The 22,896-nt window shown below is 39.5% G+C and overlaps 1 protein-coding gene across 3 annotated transcripts in view; it reads left to right on the top strand.

The window, feature by feature from the left end:
- CG13003 (uncharacterized protein) overlaps positions 1-22,896 on the top strand; it is a 31,738-nt gene that overhangs the window by 1,139 nt on the left and 7,703 nt on the right. Inside the window, exons 1-3 of one of the 3 annotated variants that reach the window (NM_001272700.2) lie at positions 574-863; positions 11,188-11,221; positions 17,547-17,965. The gene's annotated coding sequence lies outside the window, so the exon portion shown is untranslated. Of the gene's footprint in view, positions 1-573; positions 864-11,187; positions 11,222-17,546; positions 17,966-22,169; positions 22,275-22,896 lie in introns of those variants that run through there. The other 2 variants (NM_001169308.3, NM_132944.3) reach the window with 2 other exon arrangements.

Genomic DNA, 22,896 nt, shown 5'->3' with positions numbered 1-22,896 from the left:
CTAATTGACTTCGTGTTCGATTTTAATTATTTTCGCAACCCAAATGCTCCTTGAACACCTTCCATATTTATAGGTTTTCGGACTGGGATTACCCCATCGCTTGCCCAACTTTCGGCTCCATCCAGTGGAGTGAATAAGGGATCGGGTGAGCAATGACCACAAGTTGGCAGCTTGGCGGCATTAAAGAGCATTTTAGGCACTCACCTCTTGACCCGACCCACTTCCATATGTCACAAAAGAACAGCGTCAGTCGGTGGTTGGTGGTGATAGTGATTGGATTCGATTCGGTTGTTCGTCGCTTTTGCCGCTGTGCCCATTACTCCTCCATCGAAAGCACCCTGGAAAATCAAAGAAAAAAATCTACAAAATTCCAGACCCCCGATCTACGATCTCCGATGATTGCGTTGTTCCATATGCGCATAAAGCAAATTGCATTAACATTTAGGCCTACGCGCAGAATGCCGCCCACTTTGCGGCTGTGCTGCGGCAGCAATTGTGCCATTCCGCCCGTTCCGCCATTCCATTCCACATCGTGCCGTCTGTGCTTTATCAGCAACCCGATTCGCAGCGATCAGTCGCAATTCAAAGTGCGCGCTGTGCGGAGCCATTTATATCGCTCAACCGTTTTCCGACGGCGGTTATTTTCGAAAACTCCAAAACGTGAATTTCGAATATTATCAAATAACTCGTTCGATTTGAACCACTAACGGTACTGGGCATGCACTGCTTTTAAATGTGATGTTTATTTGCAATAAAGCAGTGTTTTTTTTTGTTTTGTTGGGTTTTTTCGCCAGTCGATCGGTCATAAAAAATATAATAAAAACAAGGTGCATCCAGTGAAACAAGCCATAAATTAGCAAAAGGTATGCGTAATACACATAAGAGTGATGATGATGATACAGGCCCAGAAATTAGCCACTTTAAATGGACAGAGTGTTGTGCGCATGTGAAAGTGATGTCGACGTTTTTAGAATTTTAAAATCCAAACAGATTATTACAAGTGTTTAATTGGATGCAACGAAAAATGTTTTAAAATACTACAACACTATCACATTGATATATTTAACAAAAGGAATACAATTATTGAGAGACTAAGAAATTTGAAACGCAATGTATTTTAAATAGTATATATTTTGAAATATGGTTTTACACTTAGTATTGGAACAATAGCGAACGTGTTTTGGGAAGTCTAAAATATTTGGTCAAGTCAATTTGTTATTGGTAATTTGTGTTGTCTGAATTGTAATTAAATCTCACAATTTGCATAATAAGCATATATTGAAAATTAAAAAATACTTGCTTGATTAAAGGACTGATTGCACTATCTAGATTCCACCTGCCCTGGATCTTTATTCGTAAATTTGTTTTTAAGTTCATTTAATCTATTGTAGAACTTTCCCTTTATCAGAAAGTTAAAAAAAAACTTCGGGTATTTCGAATTCATAGACCTACATAACTTTTTTGATTTTATCCAGGTTGGAACTATTCGCGATCTGCAAACGTTGGCCGCATTACGTTTTCTGTGATCACGGCGATATAATTTCGACACAACCCGGTCATGTCCCCATAACTTCCCATTTCTCTTGTCGCGCTGGTCAAGAGTCTTCAGCACTTTGTTCGATTGAATTTTTTGTAAATTTACTTTCTGCAATTGTTGCCGTTTGGCTTCGTATGCCGTACGCTATATGTATATGTATATATATATGTAGCGCATATAGCGCATATTGGTGTGTCGCTCGGCTTTGGCTCACTTTGGCAGCTTTCTTGCATAATAAACAAGATCAGGCTCAGCACACAATGTGCAACATTAGGCCAATGTTGGTACGTGGACACACTCCTCCAAAAGGGGGCGGCCGCAGCGGGGGGAGTGGCAGGGGCGGATGCGGGGAGGGGGGGGGGCTGGCCTGAGTGGGGCATGGGGACAATCATGGACGGCGGGCGCTAAACTGCTAAGAAAACAAAAAGCGAAAAGCAGTCAGTAAAGCACACTGTAAACAATAAATGATCTAGAATATCAGTTTGGGCATAGAAGTGCAATCAAAGCGATCTGAAATGGAAATATTAAAACTACTGCATTAAACGTTCTTTATAATCAAAGAAAATATAATAATAATTATATATATATGTAATAATAATGATAATTATAATATAAAGATGTTTTAATGTTCTTACCGCGACTCATTTTCTACATATTTACACTAAACAAATAGATGGCATTTTCAATTAATTCTATGTTGAAGATTACCATGAAATCCTGTAGCATTTTCTCGCAGTGCAGCGCCAACATGCAGCGAAACAAGCGATGTCGGTGGCTACTTTTGCTCTCGTTTCGACTGCTGCGTGAGGCACATGGATAACTGGATAACTTGGACAGTTTCCCGTTACCACTGTCCCACTCGGCCCCCGTCTCGCTTGCTCCCCATTGCCCCTCTCTTTCACTCTGATCGTGTTCGTTGTGAACCTGCCACAGCAACAGAAAACTACAACAAAAACGACAAAAAACCGCCGAAAATAAATCGCCAACCGCAAAAGTTTGCAAACTTTTTTAACTTCACAATAAATGCAAACGAACAAAAAAAAACACAAATGTTGCTCCATTTCGCAGCTCAGCGAACCCTTTTTGTCTTTGCTTTCGATTTGACTATACATATATTAAAGTTGGCCGATACTTACAGTAGAACGTAGCTACAAACAATAAGCCTTGCAGGAAAGTAATATCAGTACAAAAATGCACCAATAACCCTTTTTTTTTGAAAACTGAGGTGAAATCTATATGTTTCGCAACGCCATTTAATGGTGTTTTTTCTGGAGCATCACTTTGAAAATGAAGAAAGAAGCTCAGATAGCTATGACCTCTTTCCGAAGTCTTCCGTTCGGCAGTCGATCTGATAAGATGCGCAACCAGATTTGATGGACAACGGGCTGAAGGGGATTCCCCATAATTTGCTGGTCTTGTAAATGCGGACGCGTGGCACGAGTCGAGTGCGATCGAATCCCCAAGTCGCTGCAACCATAATTGCCGGCACTCACACACGAGGAAAATAGTTCCATCAGCCACTCGAGGAGTCGTTAGTCCCGATCGACCAAGTCGCAAGTCGCCAGTCGAGAGTCTTCAGTCCAGAGATCTGGTGACTCTGGGCCAACTCGAAGCCACAATAAAAAAAAAGCAAAGGCAAAGAGACCCGGCTCAACGTCGTGCCCAGCGATCTGCATTGTTTGGCAAATTTGTAAGCCAAAACTTATTGCAAACTTTATTTTTTTCGCCGCCGCGGTTGGCTATTTTTGCTTTACATACCCTATAGCACAAGGTATTTATAGCTATTGTAGGAGTTAAGTAAAAAAGTGACATAGATTCTTATTTTCGAAAATCACTGCTTTATGTTAGTTGTTGGATTGTTGCTCAGTTTGTTTATGCTTTTGCCTAATTTCTTGTATATAATTCATTTTCCAGCGAAGAGTATTGCAATCTTCAGTTAACGCAGGCTTGCTTCCTTTCCTGTTTTTAGTTTCGCTGTCCGAATGACTTTTGGTCGCTGCTTTGTTGCTTTGCTGGCCAAGAGCCGACGACGACAACAGCTTCTTGTAATTATGGCGAGAGCCTCAAGTTGCGGACACCTTGGCCATGTTTATCTTGTAGGAACTGCGAGTCTGAGCCCTCAGCAAAAAGATAAGCTTCGCCCACATGCCACAAAGTGTCGGTGTTGAGTGCTTGCGTCTCTGAAATGCAAGATGACAAAGTGCCACATCCAGGTAGCTGCCATAATGGTAGCAAAATAAAAGCCTTTTTGCTCGATTGGGTAACTCCAGGGGTTATATTAAGCTTAAAATATGTAGTGCCGCTTACTGGAGGTATCTTTCTGTTCTGAAACATACGAATTACAAAATGTGACAACGGAATGGTAACATTTGGTGGACTATTAATAAATGCGAACGACGGGGGGCCACAGAAACTAATATTCAAAAAATATTTGCACATAATTGTGAAATGTGCGCAGGCTAACAGTTAATGGCGCCCAACGTGGGGCTATGCAAATAGTTAGTATGTACTAACGACTTAAGCGTATAAGCAGATAGAACAAATACGTTCAAAAATGAAATGCAGTTTGAAATAGGAGGGCCTATAAGGTTACTCAACCAAATGTTGAATGCCTTATTGATGTGATTTCTATTTATAGATAGATGCCCAAGTAGAATGCTGTCATAACATGGCAAATGCGAAGATGTCACTGTTATAAAACAATACAATTTCCACCCACATTTTCCATTCGACCCAAACCCAATGGGTAGCTTACATTTTAATTAGACAATTGTGCAATAAGCGATGCCAATCGGGCAGCCACCCACATGTGTTCGGTGGTGGGATGTCTCATTTATGGCTCGCGCCCCGTTTTGGGTGACTTCAAAGGGTAACCGCAGGCGAAACCACTGCACCACTGGATCGAGCCACCGAGCCACTGAGCACCGTCATTCGAAAAGTAAAACATTTAGTGGGCAAAAGTTTAATTAAAGCAAGGCGCAAGGCATGTTCGGCTAAATGAACCTTGGCAAGAATTTCCATGGCGCAACCACCACGGGCAACAACAACCACTCAAGCGCGTCATTTGGTTTATCAATTTTCAGCTGCCGCGCTGCCGTGTTGTGCAATTGCATTTTCAGCAGAGCCCCTTTTGTTTTTCATTTCATTTTGGGTTTTTCCTTTTAAACATTACCAACCCCTCGCCCCACGCGGCCCAGTTGCTCCCATCGATTCTACAGCACCCCCCCTGCATGACTCACGATAGAAAATATAGTGTATAGATCTAGCATAAAGTAGAGCAACAAGCACATGTGTAACGCCCACTGGGTGTGGAGACGTCCGATGCTGGATGGCCATGCCTTCAAGCTGGCAAAACAATTTGCTATTAGCAGTTTGGTGTTTGCCGTCTGCTGTTTGCTGTTTGCTGTCTGCTGTTTGCCGTTTGCCGTTTGCTATTTGCCATTTGATTTGCTTTGGCAGCTTTTCATTTGCACCCCGCTGATGACAACAAATCATGACAATGCTCAAGGTACAATGTCAAGACCTCGCGCCACATGCCTCGAAAACTAAAGCATTTAAATCTCGACATAAGGTGGCGTGGGTCAAGCTGTTCGAGAAGTCTACACCCCCATCGCTTCTAGAAGGACGCACCACATTTGCACAGGTCACTACTAGTTAAGTGAAACCAAGCTATACGAAACTCTTTATTTACATTTTAGATTTTATATATTTACATATTTCTAATATGTATACATATTTCTAATCTTTTGATCATCAGTTTGATTGGCAGTAAATTCTTTTATTGATCTCTCAATTTTAACTTCTGACATTGCTATATACACACCATACAGTATATTTCCTTTGAACAACCAAAGTATTACTTTCAAATTTTTTGTGCAGACACAGTTGGCCAAACATTCGGCATGGCTATGCTCTATTTGCCCGCGGTGGTTCAGTTCGGCTCGGTTCGGTGGTTCAGTGGTGCAAGTGAGGGCGGTTCAATCGATCGCTGGTGTCGCCGATAGAAGATTCGATGATAGGGGAGATCCAAATGCTAGCTGTCTGGCATTCACTTGGCTGATTGACGGTGCAAGGTTGGGTCAGGGTTAGTGTCAGGTGGTGCACGCCGGTGTCAGGTGGTGCAGGGTGGTGCAGGGTGAGGCAGGGTGGTGCAGGGTGGTGCAAGAGGTGTTTCTGACACCTCAGCGTATTTATGTGCCGAGGTTAAAGGGGATTAAATGAGCCAGCTTAAAATGTAATTGATATTTAGTACGTTTTTAATATCATTGATTTTATGTTACTACTTATATAAAGTTACTAAGTTTTGGACTGTATATTCTTTACATTATGTATTTTATATATATTGTTTCTATATATTTCCTATATTTTTAAATGCAGTATTTTCCACTTGCCGAATTCTCGCTGGACTAGCCACCCGATGGCTTCGCCTTTTGACCCACAACCCAGCCCAGAACCGCTGATCCCTCGCTTTGTGTGGCTTTCACTTTCGAATCGCTGCTTGGCCTGACTTGGTTTTGTTTATTTTATCTGACCGAATCGATCGGGATCCAATCACTTTGTGAGTGGCTAGTTGACGCCTCCGTCTGACCTCTCACCTCTCACCAACCGCCCAGCCCCGCCCCCGAAGCCAAACCCCTGCACCTCCATTGATTTTTTGCGATTCTGTGCTGCACTTGTAGATAATCCATTGATAAGACTTGTACTTTACGGTTTTCAATTTCGAATTAAAAGTTGGCCGAGGCAAATAGGGTTGGGGGGTGGGGATCAAAATGGCGCAATGACATTTAAATTGGCTACGAATTTTTCCTTATTTTTTTTTTGTTTTGCTTGCTTTTCTGACCGCCCTACAAAACGTGCTCTATAGTTGGTGCTGTGTTATTTTCGGGTTTCTTTCTATAAAAGCCAGAGCAGCGGCGACTTGACAAAATGAAATGCGCTCAAATTAAAGTGATTTTTTTTTTTTGGTCGAGGCTTTGGTCTTGCTTCTTTATTGCTTAGCGCATTTCTTGTTGTTGTATACTTTTGTGGTTTGTTGTTTGTTATTTGTTTGTTGGTACAGCAACAAGCGGCTACGAAAAGGTAACTAAAAAAAAAATAGAGAAAAATTATGACTTTTGATCTAATTATGGCTTTGGACCCTATTTGTTTGTCCCGCGGCAACCTTGGCACCGATTTGTTTGCTTTACTTTGCCCAACTTGGTATTTTGTTTATTTTCTGCCGCCTGGCGCATGTTGTTGTTATTTTTATTTTTTGTTTGGTAATTGTATTATTGCTTTCTCTACCGCATTCTAAGGCATAGCCTGCCACGCCCACACATCGATATTGCCTGGAAACAATAATTACTGCAGCAGCATTTGGCAATTTTTGATTTGATTTGATTTGATTTTGGGATTGGTGGCTGTGCGATATTTTAAATTGGAGCAGTAATCGAGACAAAGGAAAACCAAGAAACATATTTGAGATAACCAAACAATTATCCAAAAGCCGCTGGTCATATGATTTACTGGCTTTATTTTTTCATTGTAAAACTGCTTAAGTTGTTGCACGATGTTGGATTTCTGGGATTTCGGGAGTTGTTTTTGTTTTTTGTTCCCCAACTCTTTTTGCGCAATCTTTAGCGCCGCCAAACGAAAGACTTAAGAAACGAACTTTAGCATTTTTTTTCCTGCCTCCAGCCCGGCTTCTTTCATTTTTTCTTGCGAATTTTCTTATCCACACTGCCCCATGAAAAAATCCCAGGGGCGTGGCTCAATCAAGAGGGTGGAAAGGGGGCTTTTGATTTTAACTTTTTTTTTTCCAGCTGCACAATTTTGTCGCTCAAACGACTCCATTGAGTCAGTCGATGGTTTTATGGCTTTATGCTTATTGCTAGCTGATGAATTGCATTTTGCATACCCTAACTAAATTTGTGACGGCTAGAGAGTTCATTGAATATGATAGGGGACCATGTGATTTGTGTGAAAAATATATGCAAGATAGTTGACATCTTGCCTTTTTTTTTTTAGCTGTTTTTACTTCCTTTAATTGAGTTCATAATTTGATTTGTTTTATTTGTTTTATTTAACTCTTCCCGAAAAGAGCATTAAACGTTCATTATTTGACGTGATGTGTTTGGCTCATTTAAACGTTTTTCCTTCTTTTATTTTCAATGCTCATATTTATGTAAATTTCATAGGCGTGACTCGATGATTTGTAGTCCGCGGCTATATAAGCGTCGATCTGCATATCGCATATCGGCGTGGCTATATTTGTGTATTCGAATCGCGTTGACAACCCGGCGACGGCCCTTTCACATATTTTTTTTTTATTTCGGACTGAACAATCAGTGGCCGCGGATTAGCTGCATCGACAAATCCGAATGGGCCGCTATATATGAGCATATATCCATAGATATCCATACTGTCAAATTCGTTGCACTCATTAGGCCAATTCAATTGGTTGCGAGGAAAAATGGTAATAAAAACCCAAAGCCAAAATTGTAAGCGGGTCTTAATTGTGTTGTTAAGGCCGTTCGGTAATACGATACGATGTGATATGTGGCTTAGAAAAGAAAAAAAAAAAAAAATGGAAAACTAAACCAAGCCTCCGCAACGTCAAAATTAATCACTTCCCTTTACTAGAATTTGCATGCAGACTTCAGACTTTCGATTTTTTGCCTGGCTCAGTTTCGATTTGATTCGAGTTCAGACGCCTTTTGTGGGGTTTTTCATTCGCTTTTCGTTTTGGTATCAATTAAAACCCAATTATGCCCCGCAGGCAAGTCTCGGAAAATGCGCACCCAATGCTAGATAATGCCCGTCCGGTCATAACGGGTTTGGGCCACGCATCCAAGGTTACCATGAGCAAATATTCATGTGCGATCGACGGCTATATATGCTATATATTGTATGTAGTACATACGAGTGTATGTTCCGAGTGCCAATCAGTGAATGCTCCCCCGTTGTCAGGCGATCTGTAAAATGCAAATATCTGGAACAGGCACCAAGATCGTTCTGCGGAATGAATCACGGAATCGAGGAGTCCACGAATCAAGGCAATTAATCAGTAGCACTGGTATGCCAAGGAGTGCTGAAAATTTCAATTAAAGTGCATTTTTTAGACTAGAATTTTATAAATAGATTAAATATGTAAATCACAAGATTGTGGCCAGCAATATATTTTCTTAAGCAAAAAACCAGGACGTTTTTCTTGAAAAGCTTTCAAAACGAAAGGAAAAGAAAAACTGGGTAAAAGTAAAGTAAAAGCATGTCAAGTCTCAAATTGGTTTTTAATCTCTTAAGACGTTAAAAAAAATTAATTAAAGACTGTTAAAACTAAGTTTCATCATTAGGCACACACAATTATCATTTCATCAACAATTAGGCTTTATTTGCAGTCATATTTTGGCTATAACAAAATATCTTTCACTTAATACTTCGCTGAATTTATCTGCAGACATTCATCATTTGTAGTTTGCCCAGTTTTCATTACTTTCTTTCTTGTTTTTTGCCCACCCATTTCGAGATCACCAGCATGTTAGCAATATCTTAATTTATTTGGCACAGCAAATAAGGAAACTGTTTAGTCAAAAAAAATATTATTATGAAAAATGATGGAGGCTGGAAAGATAATTTATACCCAACTACCGCCCAAGTGTTGTGTCCGTTGTCAATGTTCGATTTATTGGGCACATGTCGACTGTCCGAATCGTGCCGATTGGCAATCGATAACGATAGGTTCGACAAGCTGCCGTCGATGTGTGGTCCCATCGATCGATCAAGTTGTCCAGCCGCCTGTCCAGCGATAAGATCGGATCGCCATCTGTTTTTGTTTTTTCAACGTCTGTTTTTTGCAAGGTTTTTTTTTATCCATTTTCCTACGATGAAGCTGTCATAAGTTCTATGCTCTCAATTTTCCATTGACAATTCGATTTGTTTCGATTCGTTTCGATTCGATTCAATTCAATTTATGCGCTTCCTGTCCGTCCAATCGATTGGCATCAATTATCCGGCATTCTCGACTTAATAATATCGCCGGCTGTTCATGTCAGATGGCATTGATTGCATCCTGTTGAACACACATTTTTCGACCACTTTTGGGGGTCTGTCCAAATGTGGGGCATTCTCTGCGATCTCTGCAACACCAGTAAAATCACTCCCCCCCCCCCCCCCCCACCAACTCCGTTTGGCATGCTGCTCATAAGGCTCTTTTATGGCGTTTTAAAGTGTTTCACATCGCAATTATTGTTAATCAGCAGCCGGCTAATTGCAGCTCTGGTCCCCGCCATAAACAGGCGAATTATAATCACAATTAAATGCGATAAGTAGCCGCTTAGCGCGGTTGACAATGAAAATTTCCAAGTCATTTTAGTTTTTGGTGGAAAGACCCTTGGGAAATTGTTTCGTGTGGCTAATGCTAGGAAATCTGCATTTAACATTTTACTGTATGTGATTATTACAAATGCTAAATGTGCTTATAATTATATTCTATTTTATACTTCTGACTTTTAAAAAAGAACAGCTTATCTAGTTCCATTGAACCTAAATAAAATGTATTTACGCGATTTGAAAATATTGAAAGTAAATGTGTTAATTCGACGCACTTTTCATTTATATGTAATGAATTTCAAAAACCTCTTAAAAAGCATTGACCTTTCAGGCGGAAAAATACACATACATATATAAATCATTTTTTTTCTGAGCGGAAAACCATCGACCATCCCACTTTGCCGATCCGATCTGCAATTCGTTTCAAGGGCCATTGGAATATGCATTAATTGCTGTCATAAGCAATGAATGCATATCGTTTGTCTTGTGGCACGGCGGCAAAGGCAAATAACTCAGACCGAACAATATCTGGTTGGACAAATGGTTGGCAATATATTTAGCAATCGTTGCCATATTCCGTATTCCGATTCCGATGGCGATGGCGATGCCGATGTCGATGCCATATGTCAATGGCTTCTGCGGGTTCTCACAATTGCCACATATTGTTTTTATTACGGTTGAGGGCAATTAAAAGCGATTTAATTATCAAACGGATGGATGGAGAGGGATGGGGAAATGGATGGATATATACATGCTTATGTGTTTTATTTCTTTCGCTGGAATTAAATGCAAATGAAGAGTGCATGCCGCAGAAAATAGCTGAAATATCTGACTTCGTTGCGCATGCGTGTGACTTGATTACAACAACAAAACCGTTGACAAAGACTTTTATTGGCAGGCAACAAACGGCGGCGGTGCAATGAAAAAAACAAAAAAATGAAAATTATCGTGCCACCAAGCAGAGAAATAAAGGAAAAATGCATCGAACGCGCACGCATACCAAGCAAATTATAGAGGGACTAACAACAACAAAAAAAATATAAAAAACCAGACCAAGTGGTTAAGTCTGTAGCCACTTGCGTCATCTAGGCATATGCATTGTGGCATTTGTCATTTCAATTGCGCGTAAGCTTAAATAACTGGCAAGTTTGTGTCCTAAGTCTTTCGTTTTTTCCCCATACGAATTTTAACGCTGGGAAATTCTGAGTGCGAAATGGCAATATTGCAATGGGAGATTTAACAGGGAATATACAATGTTAACTGGTGAACGCAATTTTATAATGTTACGTATTGGTTTTAGTCTGGCTTATTAAACTTATTGTTGTATTTCATTATCTTTTTAGAAACGTCTGCCAATCGTACACACATGTTTTCGGGGTGAGTGCAATGTATGTTATGTTAAGTAAGTGTTTTTTTGCTCCTTGTGCAATACAATTGATATTTTAAACGAAATTATAAACTTCTTTGTGCAGATGTTAATTTAATCGGTCTTAAGTTTTTTTTTTTTTTCAATTATTTTTATAGCAACCCCTTTTCTGTTCAAATATTTATTGTAGTCAAACACAGTTGGCCATAATGTTTACCTATTCAACGCTCTTCTATTCGTCGATATACACCAATGTAACTTTTTGGGATTTTAATACTCGTTTATTATCTGCCCATTAAATCGGTTTATCTATCAATTTAGTACTTTTTTCTTAGCCAACCAACTACATCCAACCGAGCGCCTTTTAATTTAAGCAACAACGAAAAAAAAAACCCTCAAACCAGATGAAAATAAATTAAATCACGAAGCGCGAGCAATTGCAAAAGCAAAAAAAAATGAAATAATAAAACCATCAGCATAATCTGTTGAATGGCCAAAAAGACGATGATTATGTTGATGATGATGATGCGCGTGCCATGGCGCCATTTAGTGCAAATTTGTCGATGCTTCCGGCCAAAAAAAAAAAAAAAAAGATTTCGCTTGCCCACCTGCAACAGTAGCAACATCAAATAGCAACTGGCAACTGGGGACAAGCAACACCAACGGTGGCAAGTGGCAACATCAACAGCAGACATTCACTTTGGCTACCTTCGCGCATTTCCATTTCCATTCAATGCCAAAAAGAAAAGCGCCTCATAATTTCCGTGCCGCTTTTCCACTTTTCGGAAAATGGACTTGCGGTGAAAGATGAGTTGGCGCTTTTTTGTGGCCACAATACTTGCCTGTCCTCACCTCGGCCCATCTATCAATTTGAATTGAATTTAGCCAGCCCACTCGATTTAGATTCATAGTCAAGTCAAGTAATTTGCATGATGTTGCCGCTGCTGCTGTGGCAGCTTTAGCTACTCTTGTTGGCAATTAAGGCTAGTTGGTCTGGCCCGGAAGCCGTGCCCAAAAGATCGCGTACAGTTAGAACGGCCGGCGGCAACCGATAATTATGGTTAATAAATATTAGCTGCCAAAAGTGCAATAAACCAGACGAGCGACAGGCGACAAATGCAAAGCAGAAAGCCACCGGGTCAAAGGGGCGTAACAAAGGGGGTACAGCGACGGGGGGAGGGGGGGAAGGGGTGTTTGTCTGGTTTGCTTCTTGGTCCGATCATATTTCTAGCTAGTTAATTGCAATCGACACACACACATTCTATCCAGCATGCTAAGGAAAATACTCGAACAAATAGTAACACCGTTTTTGGATTTCTTTTTGAATTATGTTTAGTAGTATTATTCATTGATTTAACTAGTAAAGATCTTTGTATTTCAAAAGCATACAAACGGCAAAATAGTTTTTGGAAGTTAAAAATTATTTTCTGTATAGCAAAAATAATGCATTAGTGGTAATGACTCAACAACCATAACTTAAATTATAAGAAATATAATTTCAGTAACTATAAGTGTGTTTTTGGGTTGTTATGCATAACTAAGTTTCTAATAATTTTGAATTTTGTACATTTTTATGTCACATATACGCCTCTTGGAGTAAAAACACACTCATTGGAAATTATTAAAAATTGGCATTTAAAATTTTATGCATTTAAAATTGTTGATAATAAATAATAATAATAGCGAAATAGCATTTTAAACTGCCTGCCTTACTGTAACCTTTGGTGTTTCCATTTCGTTGGCTGCCAAAGCGCAGTTTAAACAAACATTTTGCTGACCGACAGTTCGCAACGCCCCAGTACCCCCGTCTTATCGAGGGGGCGTGGCACTGGGGGCGAACTGGAAAGCTATATACTCGTACGTACTAAGTTGCATGCAACAAATTTTAGAGTTTTCAGTGGGCTCCTTGTTAACGTTTGGCAATTAAACAGTTATCGGGGACATTATAAGGCAGTAAAAAAAATAGTGCAAATTAACGTAAAACCAATTAGAGCGTTTAGCCCAGACAAGATTTCGCAATAGCTTAATAACCATTTTTCAATCTGACCGATCGAGTGATCGATTCTTAAAATTGAATTTAATTAAAGCTGAGTACTATGTCAAACTGATTAATTAAAGCCAATTCGAAACGCCCACTTGGGGCCTACATAGATATGGGCCCAACATATGTTCCGATCGGTAAATGTCTATATACGTATGTATATATATGACCCGGTACTTATCCTATACGATACCATACGATCCGACCAAGTGTCGTTGTTAATGGCTGTGGATGTTGGCGACAAGTCGGGGCCGTTAAATTGTTGTTAATTTGCAGCCATAATTCAAGCCAAGCGCCTCATAAACAAACAACTTTGTTAACAACGAAATGGCCAGGGGCGGGGGTGCAAAAGGGGCAACAAGGGGGGCTGGCCTCACTATCAGTTGCAAGTGTTGAAGTCATAAATCTGCATAATGATCATGTCGCAGCCCCTTAGTGCGTTAGCTTATTTAATACTTAATCGTGCTACGCATGTGTGTGTGGGTTGATTTGGCCGAAACGAACAAAAAAACAAAGCAGAACATTTTCTGCAGATTTAATGATCTGTCATGGGTTCCTTTCACAATTTTAGAAGGGTGTCAGGTTGCTTCGAGCTGCTGCTGAATCAGCAAAAAATTCTAGTCGTAGAATAGACCAAAATAACATTGATTACCCTTGAAGGAATATATGCAAATCAAAAGACTTAAGCTAAGAACTTGGAGGCGCAAGTTCACATTACTTCTTCAATATTCAATATGAAACTAAGATCTTTACGATTGTTTTGCATCCGTTTAATATGTTAAATATTTTGTTACTTTTTTTTGCTCTCATCTAAACCATAGCTATTTGCTTTCCTCCACTTTTATGCAAGTCTGCAAACTTTCCGTCGCTTTCTAGATCTCTAAAGTGCCCTATGCCATATGTGCATATTATAATAAAAACATGATTCTAGGGCCAAAGTCACTCGTTTTCCACAGCTTTCTCAGTGCTGTGCGAATCCGAATCCGAGCATTTCTCTGGCGGCACTCCACTTTTACCCACCCAGTCATTGTCATTAGCGTTGGGCTACAAACTGCTGACTGCAGACAGTAGACAGTAGGCGCACTCGAAAACAGACACATGTGAACAGCTCGGATGCCACGCCCACCTGACAGCCAGCCTGCCCATTGTTGACAGCGGGAAAGTTGCCTCTTTGTCTGCCGTTTGTTTTTAACGTCTTGACTTTTGCCCTTCTTTCACTCGATGGATGACAAGGGGCAAGAAGAGGCCAAGGAGAAAAACAAAAAAACAGGCAGCTGAAACTGAAGCTATTGGCCCACTGTGCCGGCTCGGTTCATTAACGCCGCAACACCTTAATTAAGCCGAATTAGTAAAAGCGAACCGCAATTGGCGACCCACAAAAGCGAGATGTGATGCCGCTCATTACTCGCATTTGCATAATGATCGGTGGTTTATTCTAATTTCGGTCTTATGACCAGCGATGGGAACTGAAAGTGAAGTGCTCTTTAATTGCCGTGGATACACCATAATGTTAGCATGGGTAAATAGACTACTTATTCTAATTGTTATTTATCCAGACATCCATACTTGTTGTAAGTAACTTGTGGGATTTCAATACCCCAATTGATGGTAAATTTTTCAATATATGCCACCAGGCACTTTTCCGTTTTTCAATCCACCCACATTAACCTTGAAAGAGAGCGTGTGGCAAACGAAAACCTTGTAACAATCAATCGCCATAAAAACGAGATCAAATCGATCGCAATCGCATTGCGGGCCAAAGATGGGGTATAGTACTCGCACTCAACCAGACAAACGAATCTGCTGTCGAATCATGTTCGAATCACCCGCGGTCGTAATGCCAATGCCTTCCGTTCACAGCTCAGAGGAAAAGAAAAAAAAAAAAACAACTCTATTATTCATGGGGCAAATCGACGGCGAAAATCAAAGCAAACAACGTCGTTGTCGGCGATTAAACAATAAAATAACAATTATTGGTGGCAGATCGGCTGTCCCCGTAATGAATGAATTCGGCGAGTGGATGAGTGCCGCAAATGAGTCAAGTGGCATCCACGACTGCAGCTTCCACGTAGTTGCAGCTTCTGCGAACGGAACTCGTAAATCAAGTGTTTTTTGTCCGCCGATCGGTGTTTGCAGCACTGCAAAAAATGCAATTATACTTACATAAATACAATATTAAGCAAATAAATTCATTGAGTGGCTAAAAAAAATGTATTTGAATGAGTACTTGCACTTTTTTAAATGTAAAATATTTCAAAATTTGATTTATTGCAATGAAAATAAATTATTCAGTCACATATTTTTTATACCTTTTCTTTTACACTTTAAATTTATTATTTATGGGTTTATGCGTCTATAAATGTATTTTATAAATCTTTTTTATATAACGTTTAATGAGTCAAAATTAATAAATCAAGATCATATGGGCATATTAACCTATTCAAATTCGTTTACTCAAGTGGGAAATGGGAAGAAGAAAAAATGAATATTACATAATGTTTCTGATTTTTCTTACTGTGCACTTGTGTTTGGTGCTCGGTGTTTGGTGTCCAATTGTTGCTCTCATGATGATCAACACTTCGAGTTGGTGGCATTAAAACGCTTAGCCATTAATCGGCTTTGGCTGCACTTAATTTTCGGGAGCTTAACGATGGATGGCAAAAACAAATAAAAATTGTATATGCAAGTACTGTTTAATTGAGGAACCGCCGATCATGTGGCAAACGCACATGTTCAATTGCAACATGCCACACAGATGCAAGTATGTTCATCTGAGCAGCAACAGCAACAGATACAGATACAGATACAGAGAGCAGTCGACTCATGGAAATCTTAGGGAAATTGCAAAACACTTACTCAGTTTCAACTTCAACTTCGACTCCGATATCCGGTTGCCTGTGGGTTTTTGTTGCTGCTCGGCGACTTATTAAATCATTTTTGCCGACTTTATTTTGCCTTTTTTTTCTCGTTGCCTGGCATTTTTGTGCCTTGCATACAAAAGCAATGCACGCAGGAAAACACCAATGCGATATATGCACAGAGTGTGGCAGATGCCAGAAATAATATTGCAAAATCTTAATAAACTGAAAAATAATACAAAGGAAATGAGGCAAAGCAAAAGGGAGGAACATTACGTGAGATTGATTGCCCATTTACGAGGAGTAGATATGAAAGCAATGGTAAGCAGTTGATTAACACAGGAAAGTGGATTTTTAAGGCTTGATTGGAATTTTTAATTTAGTTAAATAATACGTTAAGAATACGTAAAACTCTTGCAATTCATTTGATACGTGATATGGAACGATTTGTATATCCTGCTTTCATTTTTTTAGAAATCATCTGGGCAAACAGTATATAGCTTAAAATACAAAAAAAAACAAACTAGTCAGCTAACGCATTAAAATTATACATTGACAAATGAAACAATTAATCCATTTAAGCAATTCAAAAATGTGCTTCAAAGTGCTTCCACCGGCCCGCGGAAAAAGCTAAGTACACTTGAAAGCCAAGTCAAACATGGCCAAGTTGGGCCAAGAGTGTTGGCCAACATTTGACTAATTAACACATCACAGTCAACTGGGTGAGACGACGGTCGGCACTCGATAAATGGGTCAGTCGGCGTTGCTCACACGGTTGGCCTAATGTAATTTTGATGTACTGCAACAAACGAGTGTGGAAAATATGCTTGCTTATTTATCATTTCTCTTCTTAATGCGGCAATTACGTGAAACGGAAGGCAGATGGACACTCATCCAAATGGATGGTGACAGTCTCGCCAGGTGTTGCATCCACACCGAAACAGAAATCCAAACACAAATCGTTGGCCAAACTATGGACTTCCGCCTTTCGCCCGAGGAAATAGTGGAAATCGTAGAACTGAGCTGGCTTCGCTTATAAATCTCCTAATTAAAATAGTAATTACACTTTGGATTGCGTTTTTTTTTGTGCTGCCAGCGGTTTCATTACCATTCTTGTTGTGGATATTAAGCACCAGAGATCGGTAAATCAGCTCCACTTTCAGCGGTTTGAATTGATTGAATTTTGTGGCAATCTGAGCTTACAACTAATTGGATTTAACAACAACGTTTCAGTTATACTGCATTGCTTACATAATATTTCAATTTAAATTAAATTATTCCTACTTTAAGTACGAATATCACCACTTTCGTAAACCCAAACCATTTGCTATTTTTCTACTTTTTTTTGGCCATAATTGATTGTGTTTATCAACAAAGTTTTATATCTATATCTGGTTCTAATTCGATAATAATAAACTTTTCTTTAACCTCTTGCAGTTCATTGATTGGCGGCCAGAACGCCGCGTCATGTTGTTGCTGCCAGCGGAAATATGTCCAGCAGCAACGACAACAACAATAAACAACAACAACAACACCAAAAGTTGCCCAACGAAAAGTAATTTGCGAAAATCATAAAAAAGTAGCGTAAATAACTCCCGGCTCTGCCAGATACCCAAGTGGAGCAAAAAGCACAAAGGCCAAGCGCGAAAATAGCCAGAAAATTGCTGGAAATCTTTTGGTTCACACCGAAACAAGAAACCCCAGAAACGAAAATAATAACATTCAAGAACGACAACTTTAGGAACAAACCAAACGAAGATAAAAAAAAAACACAAACAACAAAAAGAAAAACCAACAGCAAGTGTCGCCGTTTTCTTATGCACAAAAACCATTCTGTGATATCTCAAGACCCAAAGGTGAGTTGCACAAACCAATTTTACCGGCGATTTGAAAAACGCAAAGTTTCCAAAAGGAAATCAATGGTGGAAGTAGAAACACTTGGCCCGCGGAAACGGAAATGCATTAACCTTTGCTTATCAAGGTGGTTAATGGGGGTGGGGGTTTTTTTTTTGCTTAAATTGAAAACTCCAAATTTGAATTTGTATGTATATTAATTGAATGCCAACGTGGCCAACATTTAATCAGCTAATTAATATGAATGCGCAAATAATCACAATCACAACTTCATTATTGGCAGCTAGTAACAAATGATACAAACACCTAATCTCATTAATTTATTACTTCAACTTTCATAGCACAGTCAATCCCATTTTTCACCCATTTTTTTCTGCACTCATAAGTTTCCTGCTTAGATTGTATCTCACTGGTTGTCCCTCGTGCGATGTAATACGCTTTTGATCGGTTCTACTGTCTAGATATATGTATGTAGGTATTGGAATTAGTCGATCATGTTGCGTCCCAACTAAGCGGTGGGTGTAGCTCACCTCAGCTCAATTAAAAACGGGAACCGAAGCACACTGCAAAAAAATAAGGAAGAGTATTGACAATGACAGCACTGAGAAAAATCCAAGTTAATAGTTAATGCATTAAAATGCTTCAGAAGTTTAAGAACTATGTTTCATTATATAAAGTAAAGTAAAGTAAAGCTTATAAGCTTTTCACTATTTAGACAAGCTTGTTAAATAAAAATGGAATTATTTTCGCGGTGTGAAAACCGCATTCTTCGCCTGTCGTTGACAATTAGACAGCGAATTATGCTAACTAAATGTGCGACGGGCGAAACTGAATCGCAACTCGACGGGAGGGCCTCGAGATCGGGGCGTGGCTATATAGCGCTTGGATCCGAAACGATCCATTCCAGATCGACGTTGCATAAGTGCGGTTGGGAAATTTTCATTGGCTTTTCGCCGAGCCGCCGTGGTGAGTGGCAATTATAATTATAGATTATCGGATGAAAATTCAGTACGAAATTCGAGTTTTTCGCAGGAGGATAGATCAATTTTCCCCCCCCATGGGAAAAGCCGGTGGGTGGCCGGTGCTGGAAAAACCTGTGGAAATGTGTCACTCGGATCGCAAAGCCCGGCTGTTGGTCGCCCCGATTGCGTCACGGTAGTTAAAAGGTGTCAATCACCGGCCAAGCCGACAAACAACCAGCAACCCGCAACATGCAACATGCAATATGTGTTGCATGTATTGGAGCCGTGAGCAATTTGATTTTGGGGGAGCTCAAAACTACGTGATTCATTTGCGGTTTTAGGTGGGAACATTTCACTAAGCTCTTGTGCTCTTGTGGCCGCAAAAAAGGAGTTGGGTACTATGGATTCAATAGCTTTCACATCAATAGGAGTAGCCGACAATCTAAGCATTGTCATTAGTTTTTCCGCTTTTCTATTGTAATGCTGCTATAATCGTATATAGCTTAATGTAAAATGTACTTTAAGGAACCAATAAAGTTCAATCGATGCATATCGTTTCTGTTCCCATAAAATCGAAGCAACTGCTGTCGCCCTTTTCGTTTGAACCGGCACACGAATCGAATCGAATCGAATCGAATGGCTTTACAAGTTGGTTAACTAAATATATAGAGAGCTAAGTAGGCAGCTTGTCATTAGGGCAAAATCATGATGGGAATGGGAAATAGACAGTGGGGAGTGGGGAGTGGGTAGTGGGGAGCAGCCACGACGAAGGGGGCATTCTGGGCACTTTGCATAATGAAGTTGTTTGGTTTGGCTTTTGCTGCACGCTTCCCACGCCCAGTTCCCCCCAGGTTTTATTCCACCAAATTCCAACGATTTGCCCCCCAAATCAAGTGTTTTTTTTTGTTATTACTTGTTTCGCGCTGGGTCTGCAATTTCGTTTGCAGTCGAAAAAGACACGCCCAACAACACTGCTCTGCGAATGACACAAGATTTCCGCTTAATTGAGGGTTTAATATTTCTAGCTGCGGCCCAAGTGGCGAATGCGCAATGCGCGGAATGCATGCCCAAATATTACGCATACGCCGCATATGTCGATAGAGTGGTGAGGGGGGGAATGTTTACTTTAAACTGTAACAAAAAACTACTCCCTCATAATTGCATCACACACTGCAGCCTGATCAATCAACCCGCAACAACAATAAAATTCCCTCAAAAACAAAAAAAAAAAACAAGCATAGCAATAAACTCAGAAATACCGCATTTTAAATCAATGAATATTTTGTAAACATTTCTCGTTGTTGTTGCTGGCCCAGTTACGCGCCGAGCATAACTTTATCCATAATAACAACGACGACGGACTCTCGCTTTCACACCAGAGCCGCCGGAATACAGAATGAAATACATACACACAGACGAGTTCAAAATACTAGGTGTGGGTTTAGAAACACTAAAAAAAAACGAACAATTAGTTATCTTTTAAGGTAAATTAGCTAGTTAATATCCAATATATTGAAGGATTTTCAAAATTAAAATTATCTCTTAAATGAATGCGACTTTCTGTCATCAAGAAATAATTTATTAAATCCTATTTTGGCATTCGCACTTGCATTAGTAAGCACTTTCTTTTTTTACTTTTAAGTATTAAGATTTGCTTGCTCGCAGAACTATTTACTTGGACCGGGGTGTAAATAATGCTAGCTTAACTTGGGTTGGTTAATGCGCCGAGTGCCTCTTGATATTCGTTGCCAATAAACAGAAACAGAAACCAACGTAAGACCAACGATAATACTTCATATAAAATTGTTAAGAGCTTACGCAAAGCCGTGATGTCTCAGCCACACATGATACCCTGTAAAAGCCAATGTGATATCTTAAAATTTTTATTTATTCTATATTATTTATACGACCTAATTGATTAGCGTTCGTTTAACAAAATCACTTAATATTGAATGCAAAATACGTAAGACCGCAAAGTGTTTAAATTGCATTACATAGAACTGACAAAAAACATAAAAAAAATCTTTATTGGTTTTCAATAATTGCGATATGCAACAATTAAAACCAAAATGAATATGAGGTATTTCTGTGTTGCATTGCCCCTGATATTGTTTGCCATTTTGTTATTCTCAGGCAAGAGACAGGCCGCTTTTTTGTTACTTTAATTATGTACCATAAATTCACCGAGCAAGTGGCGTCCAAGAAAATAGAGCAATAAGTTGGGGGAAAAAGAAGTAAAGCAAGGCAAATTGTTGCACAACTAAATCGCATTTATTTAAAATTCCAGACCATTGCGAGCGTTCAACGAAAGGTATCAACGCGAAACAACGCCACAAATACAAATATTTCGCTTTGGCGGCAAAATATATATATGTATGCAAACCGAACGATCATGTCCCAACTTCTGGGGATCGTAGACTGGACTATGCGGGGTATCCAGTCTGCGGTCTGGAGGAGTCTGAGGGGTGTCCACGATATCCAGGGTAGTTCGCCCCCACAGTGAAGCCTCGTGGCGGTTAACATTTTGTTTTGTTTTTCCCACTGTTCGCTGCTTTGTACCATTTTCCTGTCGCTGATTTCTGGGCTGCGATAACCGAGTGACTTACTCTATTCGCCATGTTAAGATCTCGATTCGGTTTTTGGTTTCAGCCTGGCCTCAGGTGCCGTGTTAAGCTTATTAAGGATGAAGGAATCCGTAAACATCATAAACATATCACTACCACTGGCGGTCTTTCACTTGCCAACTAGTCTATAATCGATACTCTAACAAATTGTTATATATCTATTAACTATACATTATTTCGTGCTCTAGTTTAGCATAATATATTTTTGAATTACCACCTCCATGGTGGTTGTTACACTACCCATAAAGCATTGCACCTTTCCATTCCTATCAATCATCGACCATCGCCGATTAACCTTCACTCCAATTCGGTTTGCCAGTTACGCCCAAGCGAAGTTACAGCATTTTTAATTTTGATTATTCGTATTCGATTGCGCAATTTTCAACGGACGGAAAGTTTCTTTCTCCGCTCTAAATCCGCAGCACGAATTTAATATTTTTGATTAGCATTTAGCATTTAATTTGGTAGCCTATTGTCATTCGACTTGCTTCGCTACTTCTATTGTTCTTTGATTTACTATTAACTAGAGCACAGCGTACATTGGCTTATTCGAAAATCTCATCTAAACTCATTTATTAGCCACCACCCGCCAAAAATATAGTTCACAAAATTCCAACATCAGTTCGCATTTGAATGGTGCCGCGTTACAAAGTGTTGCGGAAACGGAAAGTTGGTCCATTGGGTACAATACGAGTATTGTAAAAATCGAGAACAGCCAAAGGAATGTCTAAGATATAAATATGAAAAAATAACAAGAACAATTAGATAATAATGTCGAGCAAAAACACGAACTGCAAACTGCGGGGTAACAAAAAAAAAAACAAAAAAAATGAATTGAGTCCAATTTAATCTATGACACCATCGCCCCAAACTGCTTTCAAATAAACTAATTAAATTTAAGTAAAGCAACAGGCGCAGCAACAAAAAAGAATTATTTATTGCCAATAGCCAAAAACAAGCACGTTGCCTTTCATTCAAAACACAAAAGCCTACGAAACACAAAAAATGTTTTAAGAAAGGCGGGCTTGTTCGGTCGTACCGACTGGTGATACCCTTGATTTATGGCGCCAGTTGGGGATTATGGCTAAAATATCAAATATCAATCAATTAAAGCATTAACTGCCTTAATTAAACTCTATTTTTTATAGATAACTTTACATATCTATCTAAGTAATGCCAAAAGATACTAATATTGCGATAGTAATATTATAGGACAGTCAGAATTTTATTATAGATCAGTTAAATCTATAAAGAACTTTTAATTGGTATTTAAAAACTTTAATCCATATTATATGGAAATATACAAACTATGTCCATTGCCGACTACGAGTAGTGGCAAATTCAAAG

Source organism: Drosophila melanogaster, chromosome X (assembly GCF_000001215.4).
Source record: "Drosophila melanogaster chromosome X".
Lineage (NCBI taxonomy): Eukaryota > Metazoa > Arthropoda > Insecta > Diptera > Drosophilidae > Drosophila > Drosophila melanogaster.
This window is presented reverse-complemented; position numbering and strand designations above follow the sequence as displayed.